The sequence below is a fragment of the Tamandua tetradactyla genome, chromosome 3 (genome assembly GCF_023851605.1).
Source record: "Tamandua tetradactyla isolate mTamTet1 chromosome 3, mTamTet1.pri, whole genome shotgun sequence".
NCBI classification, from domain to species: Eukaryota; Metazoa; Chordata; class Mammalia; order Pilosa; family Myrmecophagidae; genus Tamandua; species Tamandua tetradactyla.
The window spans coordinates 99,159,645-99,172,884 of record NC_135329.1 but is presented as its reverse complement, the minus strand read 5'-3'; the positions used below and the strand labels follow the sequence as shown (position 1 = coordinate 99,172,884).

At 34.2% G+C, this 13,240-nt stretch overlaps 1 protein-coding gene and 1 non-coding gene across 2 annotated transcripts in view; both read left to right on the top strand.

Annotated features, from left to right (window-relative positions):
- Positions 1–13,240, top strand: part of DPP10 (dipeptidyl peptidase like 10) — a 696,759-nt gene that overhangs the window by 646,886 nt on the left and 36,633 nt on the right. The window lies entirely within an intron of this gene.
- On the top strand, positions 12,691–12,797 carry LOC143678396 (U6 spliceosomal RNA). The gene has a single exon (XR_013173208.1). It is a non-coding gene; the product is annotated as a U6 spliceosomal RNA (small nuclear RNA).

Here is a 13,240-nt window from a genome sequence, read left to right as displayed (position 1 = left end):
ACTAAACTACATGCAGGACTAGGTAAATTTCTGTGCCTTCTTGCATCCCAAACAGAATCCAGTGCTACACTGGGAATACTGACAGGAGATAATTTGGTTTGTGATGTCTGCTAGCAATTAATCAAGCCCTGTGCTTTTTATTGATTATTTACATAACATCGAGAAAACAGTTATTTCCAATGATGAAGCAATTGGTTGCATTTTTTGCCACTCCTCCTATCAGTTTTCCTTCCTGGATTCGTGACTGGCAATGGGCAGTTTCCATGCTTTGCCAACTTTGAACTTGACTTTGAAACTGAATTCCTTCATGCTTTCTGTGAGACAATATTGTGGCTGTGTAGCTTTGGGCACAGAAGCCCCTAATGGATAACTAACTTAATGTTGAATTAATATTATATTCCCTAGGGTTTTTTCCCTTATTGAGAGTCCAACCAACATATTGATATGTCAGTCCTTAAAATTGTCTGGAGTTATATACAAAGTCTTAGTAAAAAAAAGTTTAAAAAAATATTATTGCTTCTTATGATTATGAGTGTGTAGAGGTTAAGTATTCTGGCTGTGGAATCACACTGCTTGGGTTAAAATTCTGGGTTTGTCATTCCTTTGCTACGCGTCCTTGTGTGAGTTAACCTCTTATTATACAAACTATGTTTTTTGTTTAAATTAAATGCAATACAAAAAATGCTTTCCACAATGCCTACTACATATGATTTTTAGGATTATTGTGGTAAAAATTCATTATTTGCATGTAGATTACATTGGGTTTACAGAGCTATTGTAATATATAGAAGCAATTTGTGGTTTCATTTTAACAAGTCAAATATTATAAAAATTACATAATACTTAATATTTTCCTCATTCCAGCATTCATTCCAAAATATAATGCCTTGGTGTCACTTAGTTTCTTTCTCATGCCCAGACCTCTTCATGTTGTTTTGAATAGCCAGATGGCTCTGAAAGTTTTAGGGATCTTACTGAAGAAGTTTTTATTTGCTTTTACTTAACTTCCTCCTCTCTCTCTTCTCTCTCACTTAGATCCCTTCAATTCCCATTTGAACTATAATTGTGATTTATGGAAGAAAATATTTGAAGCACTAAAAAGAGACCAAAAGGAATTTTAAAAAATCCTTAATTCATCCTCTCTCTCAAATATATCTCCCTTTGAGGAAAGAAATTATCTTTACTCACTGAAAAATAAGGTTTCTCAGAGGAAAGAATCCTACTAGATACCCTTTAGTATTTACTTATCTTCAACATGGGAGATGATAGAAATGACTCACTTGCATAGTTGGACATGCACACTTGTCTCTCCACTGGCTCCAAATAGTATCAAACACTGTGGGGAAAAAGCAGACAAGAAGTACAGACTCTTCTTGGTATCAGGCTTGTGCTTTGTCTGGTTGATGTTTAGTTTATAGGAGGAATATAAAGGCTAGCATAGGAAGCCAATTTAAGGATTTATCTTGTTGCAAAGAATAAATCATTTTTTTAGAAACAGGAAAGAAGAGTAAAGGTTTTGGAGATTCAAATCTCAGCTCAAAGATTTACCGTTGTGTTGCTTAATTTATTTAAGCTTCCTTTTCCTTATAAATAAATTGGAGACAATAACATGGGATATATATATATATATATTATGCATATACATAATATATATATTATATATAATCACTTTATTTGGTAGAGCATAAACACTTACACATAGCGTTTAATAAATTGTAATCATAATAAGAGTCATTATTCATAGTAATATTTCAAATATGCAATTATCAACATCAGAATCAGTGTGCAATTTAGCATCCATAAAGTTATTTGAAAGACACATACTATTACAGGACTGTAGTCATGCCAATAGAATTTATTTTGCTACATTTGGTTGATGAAGGGAATAATGAGAGCAGAAAACGATTCATTAGTGGTTATTTCCTTTTTATATGTTGGTTATATTAAATATTAATTTACTTTATCCAAACTCCTTGGTGTTCAGAATTAGAATCTCAGATGTTTTGCTAATATTTAATAATTCAGAATGTAACTTGAAAAAATATATACCAAGGTAGTTCTTTTTCTTTTAAAAATTATCTGTTGATTTAACTTGCATTCTCATGCCTGAAATATTTATGCTTGGAAACATATATGGGTTGGAATAGCTTAAGTATAAAGTGTTTTTTTATTCTGCCTTAAGTTGCTTGTATTTTCTTTTAAGTCGCTTGTATTTAAAGGAATATTTTTTTCTCAGAAGATTAAACAATGTTTTCAGTGACAAATGGACACCCCGATTTATAAAAGAAATAGATAATAAATTAAATGTTTTGTTTTGTTTTGTTTTGTTTTGTTTTTGCTCAGTGGTCAATTAGAGCGTGGGAATGATATATAGAGGGTCTATTGTTCAAATGAGGCTGAGATGATTTGGTGATTTTAGCATCACTATTTTATGGCTATCCCGTGTAGAGTATCTGGTACCTGACAGACTATGAGTCCTTTCTTCATCCATAGAGATGGGTTAAATGCAGAAAATTCTCTGATGAATGTGTGAGTCAATACAAACTGTAACAGGTACTTGAGTGGCTCAGAGGAAGACTGGCCTTGAAGGAAGTGGCCTTCGGCGATTTGTAAACCCCACTTCCTCTAAGTCTTCATTGGAAGTGTCAGAAGACGTGGTTTTCTGAAGACCTGTCTGTGGTCATATTTTTTTGAAACACAAACCTAAATCATGATATCGAAAATACTAGTGAATCAGTGGGACAGATATTCAACTATAACAGAAAATCTAAGACTCATTGCAACCACAGATGTATCCCATTAGCCTGGATTTACTGTGGCCTCTGTGTGCCCATCACCCCCTTTTCCTAGTCTAAGTCAATTCCTCTTCCTGTGCCTTCTCTTCCTTCCCCAATCCTTCTGTTTAACCAGATAGGGAGTCCTGAAGATGTCAGTAATTTAATTCCTTCTTTATATCCATTCTATCCACATCTATATCTATTTCAGCTTTTATAACCTTGAATTGCTACCCATGTTATTTTTATTTCCTATTCATGTATATCTAATTTAGTATAATAAACATTTACCAAGTTCCTGTGCTGATGACTGTTCAGAGATAAAAACAGGTTACAAGCTTCTTGATATCTATAATAGTTTTTAAGATTTGCTTAGCATATCTCCAAAATCCCCAGCACACTTTGGAGAAACTTCTTCATTAACGTGTAATTCTGTAATTCTGTGGGAGGTAGCCTCCATTGTAGATATTTTTTTGGTAAATATCAATACCACTTTAATATGCCTAGACCTTAATACAATGTAGTCCAGAAAGGTATACTGTTATTAAAGATAAAAGATTTTAATTTTTTTTTTAATTTTGCTGTCCCTGAAGAAAAATGAGCTGAGCTGAGGCATTTAAATCAGTACCATCTTCTCTTCCCATTTTCTACTCTTTCGTGTTAAACTTACCCATGCCACAGTTAATAAAGGTCTAATGCAGCAAGACAGAAACTGTACCACAAATTATATTACTTTCCAGTATGTGGCATGCTCTATCATGCCTCTCTGCTTTTGTACCTCCTCCCTGAATTTATCTTCCTTGAACTTCTAGTGAATTTTGGTCCTCCACCTATACTTATCTCCCTGAAGCTTTCCTGATTAGTCCAGCTAATTTCTCCTTATTAGTCCAGCTAATTTCTAGCAAAATCCAAATCCATGTCCACTTCTGCAGACTTGTCCAAGGGTTCTCCATATGCCTTACACAAAGTTGATCATATTGTCATTTCTTCACATTTTCCTAATTTTTGTACGAATGTTTTTATATGCTATTTAGGAGAGTTCTGACTTTCACTACATTTTAGACCACCGATCCTGAAATAAGATTTGCAAGTTAGAAGTGAGTATTTGGATAAATAATTTGCTAAGTGGCTTATTGAATATTCAATACCTTAAGAAAATAGAGGTTAAAAATATACCACTCATATACTGAACAATGTCTGATTCATTTGTGTGGTCCTCATATCAACTAGCTTTTACAATAAGAATTGTTCTGAAAATATTTGTTGAGTGAGCAATGGAATACTGTTTGAATGCCAAATGAACAGGGCTAATTAAAGTTTTCCCAATAAGCTATTCTAACTGGGGAGCATTATTCATTTTAATGCAGGTATTCTCATCATTTGATGAATATGATGTATATTAGAGTCCCACAATTTGGTCTTCTTGATGGAAGTGAGCTGTTTGCCAGCTGTTTTTTTTCCCTATAATTACTTGTTGAATGGTAGAATATAATTAATTGATACATTCAGAGTGAGTGCAATATTTCAGTTACTCTTTTCTAATAGTCAAGAAAATATCATCACCAGTTTCTTGTGCACACGTTGTCCTTTTAGCATACAATAGGAGATATTGTTTAAAGTCGTGTACTAAGTGGAGCCCAAGGGATCATAGCCTCTTGTCTTGATATTTGTACCTTGGGCATTATCTAAGAGTCCATGCTCTTCATCAAGCCCCATAACAGGCAGATTTCATATCTGGATATTGGATCTATCAACATTTTCTATTCTGACCCCTGTTCTTTACCTCCTCTTCCTTCTCATAAGTTCCTTTAGTTGCTTTTCCACTCTGCCCCAAAAGTGAACTTTGTGAATTACTATTTAAAAACGGTTCTCTTCTGTCTAAAATTCTCTCATTATTTGTCATTCAAATTGTTGAAATTTCACATTCCCTAGCAAAGCATGAAAAAGTCTTCATGATCTGCTTACTACTTATCTTTCTATATTCATTCTAAGCCACCCACCCCTTAGATAGCGATTCAGTGTTTGAGATATGCCATCTACTTTATACTGAAAAAATAGCAGCCACTCAGTCATCCCTCTATGACTTTTTACACAGTTTGACAGTGCCTTTAGTTTCTTTGTCCAACTAGGAAAGCTCTATTTATATTTCAAGATATACTTCCACATAATTCTATGCACTCCTTTGTTGTAACACGTGATCACACCAGATTACAAATGTTTACTTTATTGTATTTTCCATTAGACTGTAAATTCCTTGCTGGTGAGAACTCCTTCTGTATTGTTTTGCTTTTTCACAGTGAGTGCTTCATTATTGGTAGGGGAAATGAGTGACTGAATAACCAAACAAATCCATCAACCCAGAGTTTGCCATCAGGAATGGATTAAGTCAAGGCAGGAAAAGGGGAAGAAATAAATTGTTTGAGTTTATATAGTGTGCATGAATTCCACCTTTTGGATGAGTCATTTAATTTCTTTGCAACTTAGTTTTCTGCCTAGCAAAATATGAGGAGACTTTCTCATTTCTAAATAATGCTGAATTCTGATTGGTCTTTTTGCTGTCTTTTCCCTATATCTTCTCATTTTTAATATTGAGCATATTTTCTTAAAAATGACTTTCAATTTTATCTAGCTTTTGCTAAGTGTCTTTGTTTAGCAGGCCCCATGCAAAAGATGTTTAGATACCATCTTTAATCCTTATAGAAAGCATGGAAGGTAAATATCATTATTACCATTTTAAGATAAGGAAACTAAAACTAAAATATATCACATATATTTCCTCAAGATCATGAATGTGGCAAAATTAGGATTTGAAGCAAGTTTTATTCAGTTGTTTTTTGTGGCTCAAAGCCTCCTGTTCTTTTTATTACTTTATACTGACAGCCTGCCTAAACAGTCCATTGTCTGATAATTATTATTAGCAAATTATCAAAGAATACCAACCTGAATCTATAGCAGCTTCTTTACAGTCAAACTCTATCATCATTTATTCTTCCCACGTAACAGTTTTCAAGAACCTCTGGAATATAACATTTTCCACATGTACGATGTTAGTGCTTTGAAATGAAATATTGATTTTAGAAGTCATGAGTGAGTTCCTAAACATTCCATATGGGAGATCAAATTCTCAACTCAGACGATTCATAAAATTCTGCGTTCTAATCAAAATATTTACTTTATGGAAATTCTATACATTCTTCTCCTATTTCTTATATTCATAGACTTTCGAGCAGATCATATTGGCAGAGGTTGGTTTGCTTTGTTTCTCAAGAGTGGAAATGCATATTTCAAAGAACTACACAATATTCTTTGGCCCTCCTTTTGTTCAGGCTAAATGCACATCCACTTAACTCTCAGTTTCTTTCAAAGATAACGCATACTGTCTCCTATGAAAAGAGAAAGAGGTAGTGCTTGTCGCAAAGAATGATTATTATCACTCTGCCAAGTAATGAGGGTCAAAGCTTAAATTTTCTGTCTCTGATTTTTCTCATTTTTTTAATTGTCCTCATTTAAATGGTGGAAAATGTACCCACATTATAATACACAAGAAATGATTAAGAAGAGAAAAGACAGTGGCATTTAATCTAGGTAATGGAAGGGGAGAAGGTGATCATTTCTTTTCATTCTTTTTTTCTTGAACATATTTAACCTTGGTCTTTCACAGTCTGTGGATAATGCATCTTAAATGTCAGCGTTCATTACTTAGTACTATTTAAAGTTGAACAGACCCAAAGTTGATGTATTAAGGAAGTACCACAGGAAAAATATAAAAATTTACAATGAATGAGCATATAATCCATTAGTTATAATATTTTCTTTGGTAGTTTCTCTTCAACAGATATATATATATATAGTAGAACTTATAAAATAATTTCCACGACTTACACAATTACACATTAGCTTTTTTCCACTGTTAGTGAGGCCATAGCTATGCATACTTTAATATGAATAATATGGGTTCAATAGCAATTGATATAAATATAAATATGTTTATGGTTATGCCATTCATATGTTTTTACAAATGTTTGGTATTTGAATTATATATACTAAGTGCTGTTTAAAACTCATAAGGATGTTCTATATTTAAAGATATCCTATTGAATAACTTTATAAGAAAATCTTCCTAAAATATCTGGCTTTTAGGTTTGGGTCAGTATAAATTATGTCATAAATATAAGCGTTTATCTGTATTTAAATCATTATTTTTTCTGTTTAGGTTATTTGTTTATCTCTAAAAAACATGATAAAAAAGAATATTAACCATGTTACTAGGTTAACATGACTCTGAAAGATTAAATTTAAGTTACTTAAATATGGTATTTTCTCCTTTGGGTATCCCACAAAACTCCAACTTTGAGCAGTACATCAATGAGTTTATATCATTCTGAGATTTCTCTTATATCCTCTTCCCTTTTTATCTTATATTTAAAAATCTTGTCTCATGAATTACGTAAGACTGTATCATGTAGGTAAAATAAGGAAGAGTTGAGGGATTCCAGTGATAATGATAAGTTCTGTACTTCTCTCATACTTTCTGTGCCTAGAATCACTCAGTCCTTTTCAAGTTTATACTTGGACATGTGTGCATCTTCCTTGACAATATTCTCTTCCAACCATTATGAACATTTTTATACAGCCATTTTACCAAAACCATACCTTATTAATGGGAAGCCTTCTTTAGTAATCCATATCCCTGCAGCCTATCATAGAGGAAAACGTAATAACTTTGGCTACTAAAATAGCCATAAATAGCAATAAAGAAAAGCTCTTGGTTTGGTTTTCACCTTTTTTTGCTTAAGATCTTAATATGTTTCTAAATGTTTTAGTTTGTGAGCTGCTGGAATGTGATATACAGAAACAGAGCAGCTTTTAAAAGTGGGAATATATTAAGTTGCGAGTTTACAGTTCTAAGGCTGTGAAAATGTCCAAATTAAGACAAGGCTATGAAAATGTCCCAGTTGCCTTTGGACGAGAGGTTACCTTCACTCAAGAAAGGTTAATGAAGTTCAGGGTTTCTCTCTCAGCTGAAAAGGTACGTGGCGAAGTCTGCTAGCTTTCTCTCCAGGAGTCTTCAAAGGCTTCCCCACGACTCTGTTGGTTCTGTTGGCTCTAAAACTTTTTTCAAAAAGGTTCCCTCTCCAAGGTCTCCAGTAAGCAGTTCTTGAATGGGTAGAGACACATCTCCATGGAAATCACCTAATCAAAAGTTACCACCCACAATTGTGTCAGTCATATCTCCATTGAAATAATCAAAAAAATTCTACCCAGCAATACTGAATGAGGATTAATGGACATGGCTTTTCTGGGGTACATCATAGCTTCAAACCAACAAACAAAGGTATTCTTTTTAATTGTGTGAAAGTTTGTCCCTGATTTCTTCCAACCATTAATGTCTTAGGAAAAGCTGTGCATAAGCCATGATGATGTCTGCATTACTCCAACATCATTACCCTTTTTAGCCATTACATATGAAACTTGTTGTGTAAAAGAAACGTGTTGTAGCAGTACACACTGTATCTTTGAGTATTAAAAGTAGAAAAATGAACTATAAACATATGTATATATGTGTAAGTATATATTAATTTGTAAAGATAGTCTTTTAAAATATGCCAGTGTATATAGCATGCAGTTTCCAAGATACTTCCACACACTTTTCTTTTTTACTTTTTTCTCACAGTTACATGAGTAAAACAGGGCAGATATTATAATCCCCATTTTATAGTTGAGGACACTTGATCAGAAGTGGTAAGTGATGTACCACAGGTGAAAATTTAGCAGAAAAGTACATTTTCAGGCTTTCATTATTTTCCCCTAAGAAATTCTAAAGACAAAGACATTCAGAAGATGTGGTGTTAATTTTGAAAAAGACCCAGAGCTAGAACTCAGTTTTTAAAAAAAGAGAGACTCTTCACACCTTAAATGCCTAACCTTATTCCTTGCTGTGAATTCCATTTTCCCTGTTTTGTGGATATAACCACATACATATATGGCAAAGATACTAAATGGTGTTTTGCTGAGGTCAACTCTTATAATTTTGTTATCTCAAAAAGCTGGAATTATGTATTAATCTATAATTAATAATTTTCTTACTTCTGTGTCTCAGTTTGCTGAACTGTAAAATGGTTCTACTTATAGTCCCTGCCTAAAGTTAGCATAATTACTAATTACTATTATTTCTCTTTAATTAACTCAACAAAGTAAACTAATATTAGAATTTGCATGTGTTTGTACATAGATATTTTCCATTGGATAAATTGACTTGTAATGTAAACTTATCCTACCTTATTGATGCCATGATTATATACTAAAGAAAGAACTGCAGGTTGCAATGTTAATATATAGTTGGAATCCGTCCCTGTATTATAAGTCTTTTACAATCCCTGACATATACCTATTTTTAAAAATATTTTTATTGAGAAATAGCCACACACATATAGTCCAACCATATTATAAATTGATGACTCACAATATCATCACATGGTTGTGTACTCTTCACTGTAATCATTTTTAGAGCATTTGCATCACTTCTGAGAAAGAAATAGAGAAAAAAAAAGAACTGATTCATCCCATACACTTTACCTTTTCCTCTCATTGACCCACAGTATTTCAGTCTATCCAATTTTTACCCTTTATCTCCCCCATATTATTTATTTATTTATGGTCCTTAATTTTTTTTTTTTTTTTTACTCATCTGTTCATACCCTGGATGAAAGAGCATTGGACACAAGGTTTTTACAATCATAGTCACACTGTAAAATTATATAGGTATAAAGTTTTTAAGAATCTAGCCTAATGGAACATGGTTCAAGAGGTTCAGGTACTTCCCACCAGCTACTCCAATATACCATAAACTAAAAATAATATCTATATAATGTATAAGAATAACTTCCAGGATAACCTCCTGACCCTTTGAAATCTTTCAGCCACTGAGACTTTACTTTGTCTCATTTCTCTCTTCCTGCTTTTGGTTAAGAAGGCTTTCTCTTGCAATTGAGGTTGGGTTCTGGCTCATCCCCAGGAGTCCTGTCCCATGTTGCCAGGGAGATTTAACCCCAGGGAGTCATGTCCCATGTAGGGGGAAGGGCAATGAGCTCACTTGCCAGGTTGGCTTAGAGAGAGAGGCCACAGCTGCGCAACAAAAGAAGCTCTCAGGGAGTGACACTTAGGCATAATTATCAGAAGGCATAGCCTCTCCTTTGCTAAGAACAAGTTTCACAGCAGCAAGCCCCAAGATTGAGGGCTCAGCCTATTGAATTGGTTGTCCCCACTGCTTGCGAGAATATCAGGAATTCCCCAGATGGGAAAGTTGAATATTTCTTCCTTTCTCCCCAGTCCACCAAGGGGACTTTGCAAATACTTTTTTATTCTCTGCCCAAATTACTCTGGGATATATCGGGCATCACACTAACCTGTACTAACCAACAAGATCTCACTCCCTATTCAAGATTCCATGTAATTAAGGTGTTCAAGTAAACTGACCATACAAGTTAAATTTGATAACGTGCTACCCACAATATAAATGTTCACCAAATCAACATCTCTCCCTTTTCTCTCACACAGAGGTTGAAGGTTGAAAATATGAGCCATGTCATCCTTTACCCAGTATTCTGATTTCCTTAGTCCTATCCAGATCAGCTTCATTCACATCTCTAGACAAAGTCTGATCACTTTTTCAGCTTTTTTGCCGCTAGCTGAATGAATTAATGCTGACAACCGTAGCTTCATTTCTCTAACTCTGGGTTTCAGGTGTCACATAAATACCCAAAGTTTCAGGGAACGACAGGTTATATACAAATAGCTCAGTATCTCAGAATTTAGAGATAACAGTTACAATTCCTGAATATATGTGACTGCTGTATACCCATGTTTTGTATGCCTCAATATGTTACAATCACACCATTTCCGCACTGAATTATATTCTTCATCAGAAAAATGGAGAAATCTAAGATTGTTGTGGAGATTTGCATCTCTTTCTTTTTAAAGATACAGATTTTTTTCCTATTGTGATCTAGAATACTCCCACATCATTAAGACAGCATGTAAAGTATTTACCATTATCACATCTAAAGCAGACTTGCTGTAAAAGGAAAGTGCATATACACATAAAGAATAGGGCAAATTGTACTATCTTGGTCTGTTTAAAAAATGTGCTAAGCTTTCTTTTGACTCTGAGTGGTTTAGGTGTGACCCTCGTTAAAGGCAAGAGGATGGATCAAAGGCAATCTTATCTCTGTGATGGCACTGCTTTTCCCATTAACTGGAAGTAAGGATCACCAAGCTCTTTTCCTTTTCTATTTTATCACTCACTCTGTTAGAAATTATCCCAAGTCAAAACTGGCAAAGGATAAAAATTAATGTAGTAAGACTTTGACAGCAGAGATGATTAGGGGATTGGAGCTTCCTCCCGTTTATTGCACAATTTCTGTCTGGAAGATGTCCCTGAGGCCCTTTTCTATTGGTTGTGTTCCGATATTTTCATGTGCTGTCTAAGATGTTTATCCCGAGGTTAATTTTGTGTGGATAATATTAGCAGTCCATTTTGGAGTTTTATAGTTGGCTCATTAATATCCAGGCTGTTCCATGTTTAAACCCGTGTACTGATAAACTTGTCAGTTTTTGGTTTCCTATTACAATATAAGTAAGTTAATTTAAAAACTGGATTCTGCTCTTTCTTCACTGTCTCATGATAGCTATCATGTAGTCTTTGCATCAGGCTAAGAAGCCGCTCTCTCGCTTCCATTCAGGAGAAACCAAAGAGCAAAATAAGGTAGAACTCCCTTCACGACAAGGAAGAGTGCCTTCAGTTGACAGAAAATGACTACAGCATGATTAAGGTTTTCTATTAGCAATGGCAGGAAAGAAAGGTGGGGAAGTGGGAGGAGGGGTAAAGGAAAGAGGTGGGGAAGGTTCAGTTTTATTAATGCAAATGCCCTCCCACACTCCAAGTCCCAAAGTTACAATTAAAAAAAAATCATTTTTTTTCTGAGCAGTTTTCTAAATATAAAGAATAATAATGTAAAGGAAAATAAATGTAAAGAAACATAGTGCCTCCAGAAGAAAGAGGAGTAGAAGATGACCTAGTTTTTATGTCACACATTCTAAAGTCCAGAAAGATAATACCAGAGCAGGCTGTCTTACTACACATGTGTGGAAAAAGGAATAGAGGGATTTCAAAGTTACAATAACATACAAAATTTCACTCGCATACCAAAACATACGTGACCATGAGTGAGAAAAAAATCGAATACCCGGGCAGACATGCACGTGAACAGAAGCAAACGTACACATCATTTCATTCCCAAAATAATGGAAAGATCCCGCCACTGTGAAAAGGAGAACATCTGTAATGTAGGTGACTGTCCCTCCATTTACACTAAACCAAATAAGAAAAATTTGACAACCACAAAAAACCAAACCACACACACACCACATGAAAAACTTGAGTTTTCAGAAATTGGCTTTGATGAGTCATAAAAGTGGCTTAATTTGGCAGGTCCATTTTTCAGATTCTTATGTAGACAAAACTAACAACATGAATAGTTTTTAAATTTACTCAGTTGACCAATATGAGAAAGATAAATGGAAATGCCAATGAATTCTTCATTTAAAATCAAGCTATAACTGAGTTTCTTAGAAGGACCCTGGATTTTAGCAATTTATTTAAAAAGGAAGACACCAACCCCTTTCCTGAGACATCTTGAGTACACACTGACTGGGATTCATTCAATAGCTATATATTTAAGATCATATACATGTCAAAAAGACAAATTAAAATGTTTAATTTTCATTAGTATAAAAATAATTGCTAAGTAACTTTGATATATATAAGGAAAGACTTGGATATGTGATATATATAAACTATTGTAGGTAGAATTCTGTAATAGTTCATACACAAAAAGAGCTTTAAGAATCATGTGCAGTGCTCACTTTGGCAGCACATATGCTAAAATTGGAACAATACAGAGAAGATTAGCATGACCCCTGGTCAAAGATGACATGCAAATTCGAGAATCATTCCATATTTTTAAAAAGAATCATGTGTATTTGTGAAATTCATAGCATAGAGGTCAAGAAAATTTTGGCTGACAATATCTCCCTTTCATGAGAAGCCCTGTTATTGTATAAGGGCATAGAAATTATTAGTGTAGAGTTAGCTAGGAATGGCCAAATCATAGAGCTCAGTTTGTATGACAGGAATGGAAGGTATAAGGTCAAGTTCCAAAGCATTAGCAAGAAATGAGTTAGTACTATTGAACTCTGACCATGAAGCATGCATTTCACTAAGCAATTTACATAGATGATCTTTAATCTTTGCATAACTCTATTCAGTAGGCATGATTATGATCATCTCTCTTACCAAAGATGAACAAACAGAGGCTTAGGAAAGAAAAGTCACTTGTCTAAAAGCAGTGGGCCTGAGCTCAACTCAGTTTGGTCTATTGCCACATCACCTGTACACTTTCTACTGT